This window comes from Helianthus annuus, chromosome 6 (genome assembly GCF_002127325.2).
Source record: "Helianthus annuus cultivar XRQ/B chromosome 6, HanXRQr2.0-SUNRISE, whole genome shotgun sequence".
NCBI lineage: Eukaryota > Viridiplantae > Streptophyta > Magnoliopsida > Asterales > Asteraceae > Helianthus > Helianthus annuus.
The window spans coordinates 107,253,948-107,275,602 of record NC_035438.2 but is presented as its reverse complement, the minus strand read 5'-3'; the positions used below and the strand labels follow the sequence as shown (position 1 = coordinate 107,275,602).

The following is a 21,655-nucleotide window of genomic DNA, read 5'->3' as shown; positions in this document are numbered from 1 at the left end:
TCTAAGTGCTCCTCCCACGCTTGCACGCGGGAGCAACACTAGACTGGGGGACATGACGAGGTATGGTACTGGACCCGACTCGAGCGGTCGGACTTTCCTGCTATTTATCACTTTTATATTATTATTATTATTATTATTATTATTATTATTATTATTATTATTATTATTATTGTGTACTAACCCGCGAAGCCCAGCGTGTTGTAGTTTATACTACACTAGGCTGTGGGCTCGTAGAGACAACCCCTAACTGGGCCTGGCCCATTGAGGTTAGGGTTTTCCCATATATCCTATATAAGAAGGTCTCCACCTCCTTATTAGGGCATGAGATATAGGGTAACACTTTTGTAGCTGGAAATAAGGGATTCTTCCTCTACCGGCCGTCTCTACATTGCCCACGTTTCTCTCTTGTTGTTTATAGGTTTAGGATGAAGTGGAGAAGACGATGTATGGCCGTTCATCATCGTAGAAGTACCGACCCGCTCGGTTTATTCTTCTTCGAGGGTTTACCTGGATTTTCACGAGCGTCACACAAAATTTTACTTGCTAGAGATAACGAGGCCTATAATGCTATATGTATCACAGCCCATGTTGCATGCATGTCAATTGTGTTTTTATAAACTATATAACATTAGCGCACCAACATTTAGCTGACGTCGTTTGAGTATACATGTCACAGGTAATCGGTGACACACTATTAGGAATAAAGAGAAGGCAGATGAGATCTGAAGATCTAGAAGTTCCTAGTTGTTGAATATTATCAATAATGTTTTGTACTCAGATAATATAAGTTGTAAGGAAAGTTCAGTTTGCTTCTGCTGTAAGTGTATCAATTGTACATAATCACCCGAGTTACTGGTGGGGTGTTACAATTGGTATCAGAGCCCCGAGGTTTTAGCAGTTAGGTATTACAAGAATGCATATGCTTCAACTAGTAGAGTTCTATAAAGTTAATAATAGACTCAGGCTAGGTCAAATAACAAGGTCTTAGAAAAAGCACTCGCATGATCCTTTGAGTGATGCTAGGAGAAATAACCTACGTTGTGCCTTTTTATGTGTTATATAGATACTTGTGTGATATAACTGTTATGTTATAAAGATGTATAATACATACCAATAATTTATGTATAAACATATTCCTATAGGAAAGAGACAATATCTGAACATAAGAGATGAACAAAGATCTAGACACGAACAAATTAGCCGCACAAGAGAGGAAAGTTCTCATAGGGCTTGAACTCCTTCTCATAGTGTTAGATCTCGATCTAGTATGAGCTTGCATTAAATCCTGAAGATATCCGCAATATTGATATGGAAGTGGCTAAGATAATTACGAATGCCCAAACCAGTAATGTTAATCAATCAAGAGAACCACCTGAAGAAATCCTGGCTGCCTCCACGCCATTACAAGGGGAAAGAATGGACGAAAAGAAAAAGACTATTGGTACCATACCAATAGAAGGAAAAGGTGAATCTTCTAAATCAAAGAAATGCACTTATAAACACTTTATGTCTTGTAAACCTCATTCCTTCAACGGAAGAAAAAAGAGCAATAGAAGCCCAAGACTGGCTCAATGGGACGGAGTCAATATTAGACATATGTGAGTGTAACGATCACAAAAAAGTACGGTTCGCCATACATATGTTTGAAGCTGAAGTCCTTCATTGGTGGAACATTTTGGTTCGAACAGAGGGCAAAGAATAAGTTAAGGAGATGAAGTGGGAGGAATTCGTTCATAAGTTTATTGCTAAGTTTTGTCCTCCCAATGAAACAGAACAACTGGAAGTGGAATTCTTTCAGTTAAAAATGGGAAATAAAACATATCGCCAAAGTAGGACTTGTAGCATATTTGTTAAAACTCCCTAAATAGTTGGCTGGAATACATAATACTTTTCATGTATCAAATTTAAGGAAGCGTCTACTAGATGAAGCCCAAAAAATACCCTTGGAAGACATTCATGTTGACGGAAAACTCAATTTCATTGAAGAACCGTTGTTGATCGAAGACCGAAAGACTAAAAAGTTACGCAAAAAAGAAATCCCACTGGTTAAGGTCAAGTTGAATGCACGCCATGCACCTGACTTCACCTAGGAATTAAAAAACGACATGAAAGAAAAGTACCCTCATATTTTCAAGTAAAGACAAAATTTTGTAAGAAGAGGAAGATGTAACCCCCTGAATCTTAATATAATAGTTACAAACGTGTAAAATATGAAATTTATATATTTATATATTATCAAACGAGTAAGTAACGAGTAGAGTGGTTATTTGAAATAAGTAGTGTTTAAATGAGTATTTAGTATTACAGGAGACCGTTTAATAATAATAATAATAATAATAATAATAATAATAATAATAATAATAATAATAAAATATATTATATTTGACCCTACTGCGTTTTTAACGAAAGTTGGTTAAAACATAGAGAAAAATAAACTCGTCTTAATAGTATATTTGGAATGTCATAAAACACCATATTTTAAAAGTTATGAGATATAAATAAGTGAAGCAACTGAAAAAATAATAATAATAATAATAATAATAATAATAATAATAATAATAATAATAATAATAATAATAATAATAATAATAATAATAACATACAAATTGAATTCGAGACTTAAGCTGCTATGCAAGCACCACACTTCATCCCATATCGGCTATATTAAGTTTCCACCATCCATTTCTTCTTAGAGTAAACTGCCATTTTGGTCCCTGTGGTTTGGGCACTTTTTTCATTTTAGTCCAAATCTCAAACTTTTTACATCTGGGTCCCTGTGGTTTGCATTTTGTTGCCATTTTAGTCCAAAATCCAAAAACCCTCTATTTTGACTGTTGAAAACTGATTATTTTGTCCTTTAGTGCAGGGGCATTTTGGTCATTTTTTAAATTTCATTTTTTTAACAATAAAACCCAGATCTGCATAATCAGCTCTCTCTTTTTCTCTTCTCTCTCTCTATAGCACCACCACCACCGCCACCTCCCCTCTCTCTCTCTTCTCTCTCTCTCTCTATAGCACCACCACCACCGCCACCTCCTCCCCCTTTTCACCACAGCCACTCCGGCGTCGTCCCATCCAACAGTCACACCCACACCCCCTTCCCAATTACATCATCATCTTCAACCCTTTTTCAATCAAACAAACAATAAAATTCTACAATAACTCACAAACAATTAGACATTTCAGTGCATATGACTTCACTAAAACTGAAATTGTTGAGGTAAATTCGTTACGATTAAATCTAAAATGAACCTGCAACCACATCCAATGAACCTGCAACTCCCTGCAATCACCCTCTCGCACCCCCTGCAACCACATCCGATGAACCTGCAACTCCCTGCAACCACCCACTCGCACCCCCTGCAACCACATCCGATGAACCTGCAACTCCCTGCAACCACCCTCTCGTACCCCCTGCAACCATATCCGATGAACCTCCAAGTCCCTGCAACCACCCTCTCGCACCCCCTGCAACCACCGCCCCTCTCTCTCAATCCGGTGAGCACCTCCACCTAAAAAACGACTGGGCAAACACTATAGGGTTAGGGTTTACCATGTGTTCTTGAGGCGGAGATCTTGAGGCGGAGATCTGTGTGTTCTTAGGGTTAGGGTTTTCGAGCGTTTGAGCTTCGATTTAAGCACCATTTTAGATCTTGAGGCGGAGATCTTGAGCCCTGCTCGTTGCGGTATTTTAGAGAGAGAGCAGGTCATTTTAGAGAGAGAGAGCAGAGTTGGCGGCGGTGGGGATGATGCGATGGTGGGGGTGGTGGTGGTGTGGTGGTGGTATTTTATAGAGAGAGCAGAGTTGTATGTTGAGAGAGAGAGAGAGAGAGAGAGATGTCTGTATGTTGAGAGTTGAGGTTGAAGATGATGATGATCAGGGGTTTTATTATAATTGTTATAATAAAGAGATAATAAATCTAAAATGACCAAAATGCCCCTGAGCGTAAAGACAAAATAGCAAGTCATTAATGGGAAATCTGGTCAAATTTGAAATTTGGACCAAAATGGCAACAAAAACCAAACCACAGGGCCCTGGATGTAAAAAGTTTGAAATTTGGACTAAAGTGGCAAAACTGGCCAAACCACAGGGACCAAAATGGCAATTTACTCTTTCTTCTTATAAATAGAAGTTTTTCTGTCACCCTTTAGTACATTAAATTTTAATGGGAACGTTCTAGTATAGAAAATCCTGAGTAAGCAGTACCCCTTTTGGGTGTTGCTAGTAGTCGATTTTAGAGCGAGTAGGAGCACGAGTAGGGAGACTCTACATCAACCTGCCATAAATAGTTTTAAGGTATGTTCTCACTTAAGTTTATGTCTAGTTATTTATTATTGAACTTTAGTAGTTATTAGAGTAAATTATAAGTTTTTCCTTTATGTATGTACCAAATTGCAGGCGGTGTCCTTTGACTTTAAAATTGACTAGTTTTGTCCTTAATGTTTAAATATCCTGCACGTTATGTCCTTTAGCCCTAACACAGTTAGATTTTTTGGTTAATGAAGGGGTATGGTCCTACAAACCTCACGCAGGCACATTGGACCATACCACAACTTCATCACGATAAACCTCTTTAAGGGAACCTTGCGCGGCTGCGCACCGATTCTAAAGAAGAGAACTTAAAAGAAAGCAGTCTTCAACACCCGCACATCGGGAACTAATAACACATCCTTGCGCGGGCTCATGCAACGGAATAGTTAAGTTGGGAGCAAAACCCTAAAACATCTCCGCGCGATTACAACCCAGACTTAAACGTAAAGTGACCGTTCTGTTACAACAGAATTAACATGAGGCAGAGGCATAGAGGATTACAGCTGTAAACCTTCTAAAAGGCCCCATCGTGCACAACCATTCGGTTATAACTGACTAGTGACATGGCATCATCCTAAACGCTTATCAGGGTCACGATGATGACACTAATTTGGAGAAAGATCCACACACATTCACTTTCCACGTTGCACCTCCCCAGCCGTTGATCTTGCCCACGATCCATGTGAATAAACGTCAAGATGGTGATTAACGGCAGAAAGAGTAACCGCTTACGGAAGATGCTTTCCGTTATTGCCTCCGTCAACAAACTTTCCCGCCCAAATCCGGTTATAAATAAGACAACTCAGGTACAATCTCTCAAGTTACTCTCATTCACTTTCACTACTTCTTCTTCTTCTTCTTCTTCTTCTTCGTTGAGATCAGTACTTATTCTCACGCCGGAGGGTGGTCACGGAGAGAACCCCCATTCTCCCCGTGGCAACTCTAACGATTGTCTGTTTTGCAGATATCGTCCGGAGAAGAAGCTTAGCAAACCCCAAATCAAACGAGAGGACTTACCCTTTTATGCAGAACTAAACCCCTGGTCCGATTGATTTCGGTCATTCGAACCACTGTTTCTTCATTGGCGCCCACCGATTCTTCAAATTTCATTCTCATCTTCTCGTTTCGATTCATTTCTTTCCGATCTCTGTTTTCCATGGCAGAGAATTTGTCAAATCGCCCATCAAGTCCTCGATCCGAAAACAGAGGTAATCCAACCCAGGTTACTCAGATCGACTGAATCATGGGAAAAAAAGCTAGCAGCAGAAATTGTCATGGGGCAAAAAGCTCTGTTGCCTCATAAATACAATTTGGAACTCAGATTTATCCATGTCACACCCCCTAAAATACCACAAGCGGAACCCCCCCTGCGAGGCGTGTGACGTACCAGGATTTAGCCACCAATCATATTGAACCATAATATAGTATTTAATAAAAGTTTCCATTTATTTCATAAAGTAAGTTCAAACACAATCCAAAACAAATACGTTCAGCGGAAGCATAATATAAATAATAAATCAAGTGGTTCAAAACAAGAGTGCGATAATCATTAAACTTGTATCCAAGAGTTACGACCCATGACCACTCCAGCACTCCTAGATAGCAAGTTCCAATCCATGTACCTAAGGACCTGCAAGCATGCAGAAAAGTGTATCAGACAACGCTGGCGAGTTCACAGTTTGTTTTAACCGTTTAATATCAAGCAGTGACTTATGATTTGTTATGTTGATAATAACTCGATACCGCAGACGGCCCTTTTTGCCCTTCTCCAATGCTCTATCCAACATTGGTCATGATTTAAAGTTATTAGTTCACGCCCATCCTATCCAGGTACGTCGTGAGGGTGCCAGACCTAATAGCGCTATCAACTAATAACCCCGTTGTTACGCCCAAATTACACATTCCAAAATGTAATATTATCATACTATTATTTAACAAAATTCGGGCATGACCCGTTCGTAATAAGAACAATTCCCTGTAAGACTAACGCGTAATAACTTAAAATACGACGCAGCGGAAAACAAGAGCCCAAAAATTTCGTTCTTTAATAGACATATCAAACACATGAAGGTTCAAATGCGAAATGCCATATATTCATTAAAACGGATTTATAACGTTAATACTTCAAAACCTATATGAGTTACACTATGTGACCATTCTACCCCGTACAATCCTTGCTCTCAACTCGAACTAAGTCCGCTTCACTTCAATAAATGTAGAGAAAACCCAAGCGATACCTGTGGACACCACGTACAACCAAACCATTAGTCATTAACATACCATACAACATTAAACTATATAATAGAATTTCGTAGAGCATTCTATAAAGTAGTCGTGGAATTGTCCAAGCGCTTTCTTAAATACTCTTATCCAAATCCAGCTCCATTTCTTCATGAAGCCAACGATCCCATACCTACATTACATTCCAACTCAACGCACATCATTAGTATCCATAAATACTCGAACACTTTGATAACGTTCATGCATATGTCTTAAGCATTGAACATTCATTCACACACACACATTCACACCTACGTACTTATTATCATACATACATACATATATATATACACTTATATATATACATGCGTACCTTCATACATGCCAGTGTTCCTTCCTACGCACAATCAATTAATCACGAATATATACACAAGCTTCTTTTACATGTAGGTTTATGCCGGAATGTCACATTCACAACTTTACATAGTATAGACAATCTATGATTCAACCCACGTGCCCTTTGGATTCCTATACACATATACTTATAAAATTTCCTACACTAACACGAAACAATCCGTTCATTCACTAACCGACAACCGAATCATATAAAACTTGTTCCTAATGGTCCGGGAAATGTTCCCCTTACATAATGACTAAAAATTCTTACCCAAGGTCTTAACCATAACGAATTTCATTACATTACGCAACATATGCACATAAAATTCGACCCGTTTAAACCCACCAATTTACTTTCGGCTTAAATACAACCTTCTTCAATAATGAGGCATTATTGGCTTTGTACTTCTGATTATTACATGTTCTTTCATGATGTTTCGTAAACATAAGTATTAAAATCTATTAAACCTACTAAAAAGTGAATCGAAATTCACTTACCTCGAGTACTCCAATAAGTGTATTTGTCACCTTGCCTTATCTTGACCCGTTATCCTCCTATGCTTGACCTCTCCTTGACACGTTCCTATTATCTCATTCCATTACATCCATTCAATAGTTAGTATACATAATCATACGCATCACTAATCACACTTCTATTCACGTGTCAATCGCTTAACGAGTTCAACATGTATCATAATACTACAATGCTAATCAATCTAACTATTTATCATTCCATCATCACAACAGTGATACATGAGCTTCTAGCATGCATAATTATGTATTTACATCATGTTCGTTATTCTTTCAAAATTCCATACTTAGAATGATAACCTTTTCTAAGTTAGGCAACTTGCTTCATATGTTAAACATTTCATACCATTTCTTAACACCTTGGTTTTTTACACATCCATTCTACTATTTTCTATCAACAACCCGTTTCGACCCGTTGGTGCAATTATATGCATAAACTAGTTGGTAAGTGTTTTAGACACTTAAAACAATCAAATAACTTACTAATAATTTATTAAAATCAGTAGTTCATGATTCATACAAGTGTGCATAACAATACAACTATTTTTACTGAATATTTATACTAAAATTTGTGCAGCAACTTTCTGCGCAGCAGCTGTTCACGACACATTTTAACCCATTTATCTTCTGATTTAGTTCTTCATGTTCAAATATGAAATGATCTACACTCAGAGATCTTTCTAAGCATATAAAGATCGTAACAATCGGACATTCCTATGATTTTATATGATTTTTACAAAATCAGCACAGAAGCTGAAATGCTTCCAAACAGCTTGCTGTCAAAACGAATTTACTAACTTTTCATGCTGTTTTGACCCACTAAATCTCATAACCAGCCTCTTATGACCAAATATGAAATGTAATATGCGAAACAACCTTTTCAACGATATAAGGCTCGTTGTCTAACTCCTAATAACGAATGAGATACGGCCTTTACAAGATGACTATCTAAGGCTGTCAAAAGTGACGAATTTACTAACTTTTCATGCTGTTTTGACCCACTTAATCTCATAACCAGCCTCTTATGGCCAAATATGAAATGTAATATGCGAAACAACCTTTTCAACGATATAAGGCTCGTTGTCTAACTCCTAATAACGAATGAGATACGGCCTTTACAAGATGACTATCTAAGGCTGTCAAAAGTGACGAATTTACTAACTATTTTACACAAACTTTGTAGGCATTTTATCAAACACTTGGCGGGTTTCGCATTTAAAAAACATTATGTACAAGCTTTTAAAGCATGATTCCTACTAATTCTTCACATAACTTATTAACAATCAATCAAATTCATAACAATCTTTCATCCTAACTATGAACATATGGTTGTAACATCAATTACTTATCAATATTTCATCAACACATTGTTTAAATCATTGATACCATACTAATTAGCATCTAGGGTTTCACAATATCCATTCATCTTTTGACATACAAATGGGTTTTGCTTCAAACTATCAATATAATCAAAATTGCACATAATACAACTTCTATATGAGCATATCATGTAACATTCAGGTTTAATCACACATTTAATCACAGATTACACACAACCCGTTTCATCAATCATCACCAAATCATGAAATTTGACTTACTTGATGTGAGAAACGCTTAAGGGATCATCATTCTTGGTTCATGCACACAATCAACCCGCGATTTCCTTTTCAATTGATGATTTTTTTTGTGGTTAGGGTTTACACCCCCTTTTTCCCCTTCTCCTGCGATCGTACGCAGACACACACCTTGTGTGTGTGATTTTTTTTTTGTTTTAATAAAATATATTTTCTTTTTGGCAATCTAAGTCCCTCAAGTTTACCATTCCATTATAGTTGCCACAAGTTTCATTCCTTAACTTGTTTATTAGGCATTTAACTAAGTTTAATAACTTAGTTATTGTATTTTATTTAATTACACATGGTGACATTCCTACGAATTTAATAATTCGAGTTTTGGGGTGTTACAAATCTACCCCCCTTAAAGAAGGTTTCGTCCCCGAAACCTCTTTCTTTTCTTCTACAACCCGTCTAGTTTTATTCTTCGTTCCCTCACTCATTCAAGTTACCTTGGACGACTTACATAAGCATGTTGTGAGAATTTGCCTAATCACAGATCCCATAGTCCATAATTTGAAACTAGCATCCTGATATATTATTCATACTTATCAAGATTTCAAACTTCCTTGCGAAAACCAATCCCTAGTCATCATTAATTTATTCATTTCCGCATACAATCTCGTTCATTCGTACATATTAAACATATCATACCTATTCCTATGGAGGTACTTTTTCAATGATAGTGTAAATTTTTTTATAAACTTACCCAATCTTTCTTTACAAACATTCTAGATGTGTTACTTATTTCATTCGTTCGCATACATAACTTCCCACACATTCATCATTAAAACACGATAGTTGTCTTGAATTTCCTAGCTTCATCATCAATCTGGGGTGTTCTTAGTGTTTAATGAATGCTAGAACTGAATTAAGGACCTTAGCCTAATAAACAAACAATTTCAGCATAAGAAGATAAGGGGGACCCGTCGCCGACGGCACATGGTGCGTCGCCGACGGGCTCGGGAAGGTCCCGTCGCTAAACATTGCCCGTAGACAGACAGTTAGCGCGTCTGGTGGAGGGGTGCCGTCGCCGACGGCATAAAGGCCGTCGCCGACGGGCTCTCTGCTGTGCAGACGCTGTTTGACCAAAATTTTTTTGTTCCCGGGTCCTTTTTCCAACCAGAAATGGTCTCGGGCAGTCCCGAAACCTTCCCTAACATCCCATAACGTCCCAACCCAGGTTATAATAGTAATTTATCCATAACCCATTTCCGTTTTCATCTAAAAGCATAGCTCGAAATCCTTAAATCACTTACTTGTGTGGCGCTTAGAAACGAACACACTTTCACGAGAGCGTAGGTTTGAGGGATTCAAGCATCGTACCTTCATATATTAAATAATTTGCTAACCTTACTACCTTGGTGCAGTACTTGAACATGCAGCAACGAGTCGGTCCTCTTCGTCACCATTCCATACCATGTTTCGTATTGACCTCGTTCATCTGTGTGACGAGCTTTCGCTTATGAACATTCTTTCACTGACCTTGATAGGTTTAGCACACTATGATATCTGCCATACTCATTATAAGATTGGGGATTATCACATTTCATTCAAGTTCATTTAAACATGATGTTTATTACTTCTCCTTGTTTACATATTACTACTTCCAAGATTCTTTTTAAAGCACTAGTGTGTTAAACCTATTCATAACGGGTCAATACATGACCATTTCTTAATATATATATCATTCTCATTGTTTGACCCGTTCTTGACGGGTAAACACATAATCATTATTTCGTAATTCTTTAACTCATTTGGTGTACTACACTACACATTTCCTTTCTTCTCTAGCACTCACTTGGTTTGAAACCAAATTATTTCTCAGCTTCTGCAGTTTGACTTTTCAAGGTCAACTGCCACTTATTTCTTATTATATACATGCGTATTGAAGTACACGTTTGTACTCTTTTTTTTTTTTTAATTCAAACATGCTTACGACCTCATAACTTCACTGTTCCAGTGTTTTCTTGCAAATACTTACCCTTCCCGTTTTAAAGGTTAGTCATAATACTTATTTCGCTTACAATACCAATATTTTAGTTCCATTCGCTTATATACTTTCATTTCTTTTACGCATTCGAGTATCCAATTAAATGGGTAATGGCATATATTCTCATAATGAGATTCAAGCATACCACTTACGACTCGGTAACATCGAGTTAATTGTGTTCAACATAAATATTTCGTTCTATCCGTATAACGGGTTGAGCTTCATACATTTATTATTGCATTCACGACCACCCGTTCTAAACGGATGGTACCCTATCCTTACTCGACTTGTTCAACTTGAACCGGTCGACTTGCATAGCTTATCATAACCTTCTTTAGCATAACCAAATCCGCAAGGGATTTGCATCATTCGTATCTTTCATTCTTTGAATCCGTTTCGCGGATTCAAGCATTGCATTCACATCTTTCATCCTTGAATCCGTCTCGCGGACTCAAGCATTGCATTCATATCTTTCATTCCTTGAATCCGTCTCGCGGATTCAAGCATTGCATTCATATCTTTCATTCCTTGAATCCGTCTCGCGGATTCAAACATTGCATTCATACATTGTCAATCCATACTTTCTTATGGACTCAATATTTCATTCTTATAACTTATACCTTTCACCCTTACATAGTACTCTCAACCTCCCGAGAGTCTTACTACCCATTTCACCCACGCACCTAGCCGCTACCAAATTCTATCGGACATACCTGTAACAATTATCACGGTCTCACGAACGTCATACGTTTCTTGTGTACTGGCCAGGTACACCTTCCATGTACTAGTTTCGTGTCTTCGCGTAATCGCCACCTTATGTCCGAAGGATTTAGTTTCGGCATGTGTGACATTTTCAAAACTTATTTACCATGTCGTTATTATAATTTGTTTAAAATTTTTCTTTCACTTAGTTAACTGTACCATTTCATACGCCCACACGTTAGATTTACGTACCTGGGGTCAATTCGCCTCATTACTTGCCTTGATGCCGGTCCCAGACCGCATTCACAGTTCATCTCTCCCAACAATTGCGCTTACCCTTCACATAACATACTATTAGTTTCCTTCAATTACATAATCTAATACTTACTTACATTCGCTTTTGCCTTTAGGCCTCGATCGAGTCTTGGATTGTACGGGCTCTTGGTCACGAGAGCCCACCGGTTTGAGTTCAAGTATTTACCTCCCGTTACTTGATTCTCTCAAACCTGGGCTCTGATACCAACTTGTTACGCCCAAATTACACATTCCAAAATGTAATATTATCATACTATTATTTAACAAAATTCGGGCATGACCCGTTCGTAATAAGAACAATTCCCTGTAAGACTAACGCGTAATAACTTAAAATACGACGCAGCAGAAAACAAGAGCCCAAAAATTTCGTTCTTTAATAGACATATCAAACACATGAAGGTTCAAATGCGAAATGCCATATATTCATTAAAACGGATTTATAACGTTAATACTTCAAAACCTATATGAGTTACACTATGTGACCATTCTACCCCGTACAATCCTTGCTCTCAACTCGAACTAAGTCCGCTTCACTTCAATAAATGTAGAGAAAACCCAAGCGATACCTGTGGACACCACGTACAACCAAACCATTAGTCATTAACATACCATACAACATTAAACTATATAATAGAATTTCGTAGAGCATTCTATAAAGTAGTCGTGGAATTGTCCAAGCGCTTTCTTAAATACTCTTATCCAAATCCAGCTCCATTTCTTCATGAAGCCAACGATCCCATACCTACATTACATTCCAACTCAACGCACATCATTAGTATCCATAAATACTCGAACACTTTGATAACGTTCATGCATATGTCTTAAGCATTGAACATTCATTCACACACACACATTCACACCTACGTACTTATTATCATACATACATACATATATATATATATATATACACTTATATATATACATGCGTACCTTCATACATGCCAGTGTTCCTTCCTACGCACAATCAATTAATCACGAATATATACACAAGCTTCTTTTACATGTAGGTTTATGCCGGAATGTCACATTCACAACTTTACATAGTATAGACAATCTATGATTCAACCCACGTGCCCTTTGGATTCCTATACACATATACTTATAAAATTTCCTACACTAACACGAAACAATCCGTTCATTCACTAACCGACAACCGAATCATATAAAACTTGTTCCTAATGGTCCGGGAAATGTTCCCCTTACATAATGACTAAAAATTCTTACCCAAGGTCTTAACCATAACGAATTTCATTACATTACGCAACATATGCACATAAAATTCGACCCGTTTAAACCCACCAATTTACTTTCGGCTTAAATACAACCTTCTTCAATAATGAGGCATTATTGGCTTTGTACTTCTGATTATTACATGTTCTTTCATGATGTTTCGTAAACATAAGTATTAAAATCTATTAAACCTACTAAAAAGTGAATCGAAATTCACTTACCTCGAGTACTCCAATAAGTGTATTTGTCACCTTGCCTTATCTTGACCCGTTATCCTCCTATGCTTGACCTCTCCTTGACACGTTCCTATTATCTCATTCCATTACATCCATTCAATAGTTAGTATACATAATCATACGCATCACTAATCACACTTCTATTCACGTGTCAATCGCTTAACGAGTTCAACATGTATCATAATACTACAATGCTAATCAATCTAACTATTTATCATTCCATCATCACAACAGTGATACATGAGCTTCTAGCATGCATAATTATGTATTTACATCATGTTCGTTATTCTTTCAAAATTCCATACTTAGAATGATAACCTTTTCTAAGTTTGGCAACTTGCTTCATATGTTAAACATTTCATACCATTTCTTAACACCTTGGTTTTTTACACATCCATTCTACTATTTTCTATCAACAACCCGTTTTGACCCGTTGGTGCAATTATATGCATAAACTAGTTGGTAAGTGTTTTAGACACTTAAAACAATCAAATAACTTACTAATAATTTATTAAAATCAGTAGTTCATGATTCATACATGTGTGCATAACAATACAACTATTTTTACTGAATATTTATACTAAAATTTGTGCAGCAACTTTCTGCGCAGCAGCTGTTCACGACACATTTTAACCCATTTATCTTCTGATTTAGTTCTTCATGTTCAAATATGAAATGATCTACACTCAGAGATCTTTCTAAGCATATAAAGATCGTAACAATCGGACATTCCTATGATTTTATATGATTTTTACAAAATCAGCACAGAAGCTGAAATGCTTCCAAACAGCTTGCTGTCAAAACGAATTTACTAACTTTTCATGCTGTTTTGACCCACTAAATCTCATAACCAGCCTCTTATGACCAAATATGAAATGTAATATGCGAAACAACCTTTTCAACGATATAAGGCTCGTTGTCTAACTCCTAATAACGAATGAGATACGGCCTTTACAAGATGACTATCTAAGGCTGTCAAAAGTGACGAATTTACTAACTTTTCATGCTGTTTTGACCCACTTAATCTCATAACCAGCCTCTTATGGCCAAATATGAAATGTAATATGCGAAACAACCTTTTCAACGATATAAGGCTCGTTGTCTAACTCCTAATAACGAATGAGATACGGCCTTTACAAGATGACTATCTAAGGCTGTCAAAAGTGACGAATTTACTAACTATTTTACACAAACTTTGTAGGCATTTTATCAAACACTTGGCGGGTTTCGCATTTAAAAAACATTATGTACAAGCTTTTAAAGCATGATTCCTACTAATTCTTCACATAACTTATTAACAATCAATCAAATTCATAACAATCTTTCATCCTAACTATGAACATATGGTTGTAACATCAATTACTTATCAATATTTCATCAACACATTGTTTAAATCATTGATACCATACTAATTAGCATCTAGGGTTTCACAATATCCATTCATCTTTTGACATACAAATGGGTTTTGCTTCAAACTATCAATATAATCAAAATTGCACATAATACAACTTCTATATGAGCATATCATGTAACATTCAGGTTTAATCACACATTTAATCACAGATTACACACAACCCGTTTCATCAATCATCACCAAATCATGAAATTTGACTTACTTGATGTGAGAAACGCTTAAGGGATCATCATTCTTGGTTCATGCACACAATCAACCCGCGATTTCCTTTTCAATTGATGATTTTTTTTGTGGTTAGGGTTTACACCCCCTTTTTCCCCTTCTCCTGCGATCGTACGCAGACACACACCTTGTGTGTGTGATTTTTTTTTTGTTTTAATAAAATATATTTTCTTTTTGGCAATCTAAGTCCCTCAAGTTTACCATTCCATTACAGTTGCCACAAGTTTCATTCCTTAACTTGTTTATTAGGCATTTAACTAAGTTTAATAACTTAGTTATTGTATTTTATTTAATTACACATGGTGACATTCCTACGAATTTAATAATTCGAGTTTTGGGGTGTTACAAATCTACCCCCCTTAAAGAAGGTTTCGTCCCCGAAACCTCTTTCTTTTCTTCTACAACCCGTCTAGTTTTATTCTTCGTTCCCTCACTCATTCAAGTTACCTTGGACGACTTACATAAGCATGTTGTGAGAATTTGCCTAATCACAGATCCCATAGTCCATAATTTGAAACTAGCATCCTGATATATTATTCATACTTATCAAGATTTCAAACTTCCTTGCGAAAACCAATCCCTAGTCATCATTAATTTATTCATTTCCGCATACAATCTCGTTCATTCGTACATATTAAACATATCATACCTATTCCTATGGAGGTACTTTTTCAATGATAGTGTAAATTTTTTTATAAACTTACCCAATCTTTCTTTACAAACATTCTAGATGTGTTACTTATTTCATTCGTTCGCATACATAACTTCCCACACATTCATCATTAAAACACGATAGTTGTCTTGAATTTCCTAGCTTCATCATCAATCTGGGGTGTTCTTAGTGTTTAATGAATGCTAGAACTGAATTAGGGACCTTAGCCTAATAAACAAACAATTTCAGCATAAGAAGATAAGGGGGACCCGTCGCCGACGGCACATGGTGCGTCGCCGACGGGCTCGGGAAGGTCCCGTCGCTAAACATTGCCCGTAGACAGACAGTTAGCGCGTCTGGTGGAGGGGTGCCGTCGCCGACGGCATAAAGGCCGTCGCCGACGGGCTCTCTGCTGTGCAGACGCTGTTTGACCAAAATTTTTTTGTTCCCGGGTCCTTTTTCCAACCAGAAATGGTCTCGGGCAGTCCCGAAACCTTCCCTAACATCCCATAACGTCCCAACCCAGGTTATAATAGTAATTTATCCATAACCCATTTCCGTTTTCATCTAAAAGCATAGCTCGAAATCCTTAAATCACTTACTTGTGTGGCGCTTAGAAACGAACACACTTTCACGAGAGCGTAGGTTTGAGGGATTCAAGCATCGTACCTTCATATATTAAATAATTTGCTAACCTTACTACCTTGGTGCAGTACTTGAACATGCAGCAACGAGTCGGTCCTCTTCGTCACCATTCCATACCATGTTTCGTATTGACCTCGTTCATCTGTGTGACGAGCTTTCGCTTATGAACATTCTTTCACTGACCTTGATAGGTTTAGCACACTATGATATCTGCCATACTCATTATAAGATTGGGGATTATCACATTTCATTCAAGTTCATTTAAACATGATGTTTATTACTTCTCCTTGTTTACATATTACTACTTCCAAGATTCTTTTTAAAGCACTAGTGTGTTAAACCTATTCATAACGGGTCAATACATGACCATTTCTTAATATATATATCATTCTCATTGTTTGACCCGTTCTTGACGGGTAAACACATAATCATTATTTCGTAATTCTTTAACTCATTTGGTGTACTACACTACACATTTCCTTTCTTCTCTAGCACTCACTTGGTTTGAAACAAATTATTTCTCAGCTTCTGCAGTTTGACTTTTCAAGGTCAACTGCCACTTATTTCTTATTATATACATGCGTATCGAAGTACACGTTTGTACTCTTTTTTTTTTTTTAATTCAAACATGCTTACGACCTCATAACTTCACTGTTCCAGTGTTTTCTTGCAAATACTTACCCTTCCCGTTTTAAAGGTTAGTCATAATACTTATTTCGCTTACAATACCAATATTTTAGTTCCATTCGCTTATATACTTTCATTTCTTTTACGCATTCGAGTATCCAATTAAATGGGTAATGGCATATATTCTCATAATGAGATTCAAGCATACCACTTACGACTCGGTAACATCGAGTTAATTGTGTTCAACATAAATATTTCGTTCTATCCGTATAACGGGTTGAGCTTCATACATTTATTATTGCATTCACGACCACCCGTTCTAAACGGATGGTACCCTATCCTTACTCGACTTGTTCAACTTGAACCGGTCGACTTGCATAGCTTATCATAACCTTCTTTAGCATAACCAAATCCGCAAGGGATTTGCATCATTCGTATCTTTCATTCTTTGAATCCGTTTCGCGGATTCAAGCATTGCATTCACATCTTTCATCCTTGAATCCGTCTCGCGGACTCAAGCATTGCATTCATATCTTTCATTCCTTGAATCCGTCTCGCGGATTCAAGCATTGCATTCATATCTTTCATTCCTTGAATCCGTCTCGCGGATTCAAACATTGCATTCATACATTGTCAATCCATACTTTCTTATGGACTCAATATTTCATTCTTATCACTTATACCTTTCACCCTTACATAGTACTCTCAACCTCCCGAGAGTCTTACTACCCATTTCACCCACGCACCTAGCCGCTACCAAATTCTATCGGACATACCTGTAACAATTATCACGGTCTCACGAACGTCATACGTTTCTTGTGTACTGGCCAGGTACACCTTCCATGTACTAGTTTCGTGTCTTCGCGTAATCGCCACCTTATGTCCGAAGGATTTAGTTTCGGCATGTGTGACATTTTCAAAACTTATTTACCATGTCGTTATTATAATTTGTTTAAAATTTTTCTTTCACTTAGTTAACTGTACCATTTCATACGCCCACACGTTAGATTTACGTACCTGGGGTCAATTCGCCTCATTACTTGCCTTGATGCCGGTCCCAGACCGCATTCACAGTTCATCTCTCCCAACAATTGCGCTTACCCTTCACATAACATACTATTAGTTTCCTTCAGTTACATAATCTAATACTTACTTACATTCGCTTTTGCCTTTAGGCCTCGATCGAGTCTTGGATTGTACGGGCTCTTGGTCACGAGAGCCCACCGGTTTGAGTTCAAGTATTTACCTCCCGTTACTTGATTCTCTCAAACCTGGGCTCTGATACCAACTTGTTACGCCCAAATTACACATTCCAAAATGTAATATTATCATACTATTATTTAACAAAATTCGGGCATGACCCGTTCGTAATAAGAACAATTCCCTGTAAGACTAACGCGTAATAACTTAAAATACGACGCAGCAGAAAACAAGAGCCCAAAAATTTCGTTCTTTAATAGACATATCAAACACATGAAGGTTCAAATGCGAAATGCCATATATTCATTAAAACGGATTTATAACGTTAATACTTCAAAACCTATATGAGTTACACTATGTGACCATTCTACCCCGTACAATCCTTGCTCTCAACTCGAACTAAGTCCGCTTCACTTCAATAAATGTAGAGAAAACCCAAGCGATACCTGTGGACACCACGTACAACCAAACCATTAGTCATTAACATACCATACAACATTAAACTATATAATAGAATTTCGTAGAGCATTCTATAAAGTAGTCGTGGAATTGTCCAAGCGCTTTCTTAAATACTCTTATCCAAATCCAGCTCCATTTCTTCATGAAGCCAACGATCCCATACCTACATTACATTCCAACTCAACGCACATCATTAGTATCCATAAATACTCGAACACTTTGATAACGTTCATGCATATGTCTTAAGCATTGAACATTCATTCACACACACACATTCACACCTACGTACTTATTATCATACATACATACATATATATATATATATATATATACACTTATATATATACATGCGTACCTTCATACATGCCAGTGTTCCTTCCTACGCACAATCAATTAATCACGAATATATACACAAGCTTCTTTTACATGTAGGTTTATGCCGGAATGTCACATTCACAACTTTACATAGTATAGACAATCTATGATTCAACCCACGTGCCCTTTGGATTCCTATACACATATACTTATAAAATTTCCTACACTAACACGAAACAATCCGTTCATTCACTAACCGACAACCGAATCATATAAAACTTGTTCCTAATGGTCCGGGAAATGTTCCCCTTACATAATGACTAAAAATTCTTACCCAAGGTCTTAACCATAACGAATTTCATTACATTACGCAACATATGCACATAAAATTCGACCCGTTTAAACCCACCAATTTACTTTCGGCTTAAATACAACCTTCTTCAATAATGAGGCATTATTGGCTTTGTACTTCTGATTATTACATGTTCTTTCATGATGTTTCGTAAACATAAGTATTAAAATCTATTAAACCTACTAAAAAGTGAATCGAAATTCACTTACCTCGAGTACTCCAATAAGTGTATTTGTCACCTTGCCTTATCTTGACCCGTTATCCTCCTATGCTTGACCTCTCCTTGACACGTTCCTATTATCTCATTCCATTACATCCATTCAATAGTTAGTATACATAATCATACGCATCACTAATCACACTTCTATTCACGTGTCAATCGCTTAACGAGTTCAACATGTATCATAATACTACAATGCTAATCAATCTAACTATTTATCATTCCATCATCACAACAGTGATACATGAGCTTCTAGCATGCATAATTATGTATTTACATCATGTTCGTTATTCTTTCAAAATTCCATACTTAGAATGATAACCTTTTCTAAGTTAGGCAACTTGCTTCATATGTTAAACATTTCATACCATTTCTTAACACCTTGGTTTTTTACACATCCATTCTACTATTTTCTATCAACAACCTGTTTCGACCCGTTGGTGCAATTATATGCATAAACTAGTTGGTAAGTGTTTTAGACACTTAAAACAATCAAATAACTTACTAATAATTTATTAAAATCAGTAGTTCATGATTCATACAAGTGTGCATAACAATACAACTATTTTTACTGAATATTTATACTAAAATTTGTGCAGCAACTTTCTGCGCAGCAGCTGTTCACGACACATTTTAACCCATTTATCTTCTGATTTAGTTCTTCATGTTCAAATATGAAATGATCTACACTAAGAGATCTTTCTAAGCATATAAAGATCGTAACAATCGGACATTCCTATGATTTTATATGATTTTTACAAAATCAGCACAGAAGCTGAAATGCTTCCAAACAGCTTGCTGTCAAAACGAATTTACTAACTTTTCATGCTGTTTTGACCCACTAAATCTCATAACCAGCCTCTTATGACCAAATATGAAATGTAATATGCGAAACAACCTTTTCAACGATTTAAGGCTCGTTGTCTAACTCCTAATAACGAATGAGATACGGCCTTTACAAGATGACTATCTAAGGCTGTCAAAAGTGACGAATTTACTAACTTTTCATGCTGTTTTGACCCACTTAATCTCATAACCAGCCTCTTATGGCCAAATATGAAATGTAATATGCGAAACAACCTTTTCAACGATATAAGGCTCGTTGTCTAACTCCTAATAACGAATGAGATACGGCCTTTACAAGATGACTATCTAAGGCTGTCAAAAGTGACGAATTTACTAACTATTTTACACAAACTTTGTAGGCATTTTATCAAACACTTGGCGGGTTTCGCATTTAAAAAACATTATGTACAAGCTTTTAAAGCATGATTCCTACTAATTCTTCACATAACTTATTAACAATCAATCAAATTCATAACAATCTTTCATCCTAACTATGAACATATGGTTGTAACATCAATTACTTATCAATATTTCATCAACACATTGTTTAAATCATTGATACCATACTAATTAGCATCTAGGGTTTCACAATATCCATTCATCTTTTGACATACAAATGGGTTTTGCTTCAAACTATCAATATAATCAAAATTGCACATAATACAACTTCTATATGAGCATATCATGTAACATTTAGGTTTAATCACACATTTAATCACAGATTACACACAACCCGTTTCATCAATCATCACCAAATCATGAAATTTGACTTACTTGATGTGAGAAACGCTTAAGGGATCATCATTCTTGGTTCATGCACACAATCAACCCGCGATTTCCTTTTCAATTGATGATTTTTTTTGTGGTTAGGGTTTACACCCCCTTTTTCCCCTTCTCCTGCGATCGTACGCAGACACACACCTTGTGTGTGTGATTTTTTTTTGTTTTAATAAAATATATTTCCTTTTTGGCAATCTAAGTCCCTCAAGTTTACCATTCCATTATAGTTGCCACAAGTTTCATTCCTTAACTTGTTTATTAGGCATTTAACTAAGTTTAATAACTTAGTTATTGTATTTTATTTAAGGGGTAACTTTTTAGAATAGTAACCAAGTTTTAAAAGTGTTTCAATTAGGTCACTCAAGTTTTAAAAGT

General features: G+C 36.6%; 1 long non-coding RNA gene across 5 annotated transcripts; it reads right to left on the bottom strand.

The window, feature by feature from the left end:
- Positions 1-6,217: 6,217 nt before the first annotated feature.
- On the bottom strand, positions 6,218-21,442 carry LOC110865847. Of its 5 annotated transcripts, none has more exons than XR_004861161.1 (5): positions 21,275-21,441; positions 19,644-19,728; positions 15,165-18,930; positions 9,058-13,618; positions 6,218-7,511 (listed from the first exon to the last, which is right to left on the bottom strand). It is a non-coding gene; the product is annotated as an uncharacterized LOC110865847 (long non-coding RNA). The 5 variants fall into 5 exon arrangements; XR_002551022.2 differs by having other exon boundaries at positions 6,218-6,725; positions 7,427-7,511; positions 15,165-19,728; positions 21,275-21,436; XR_004861162.1 differs by lacking the exon at positions 19,644-19,728 and having other exon boundaries at positions 21,275-21,442.
- Positions 21,443-21,655: the final 213 nt, after the last annotated feature.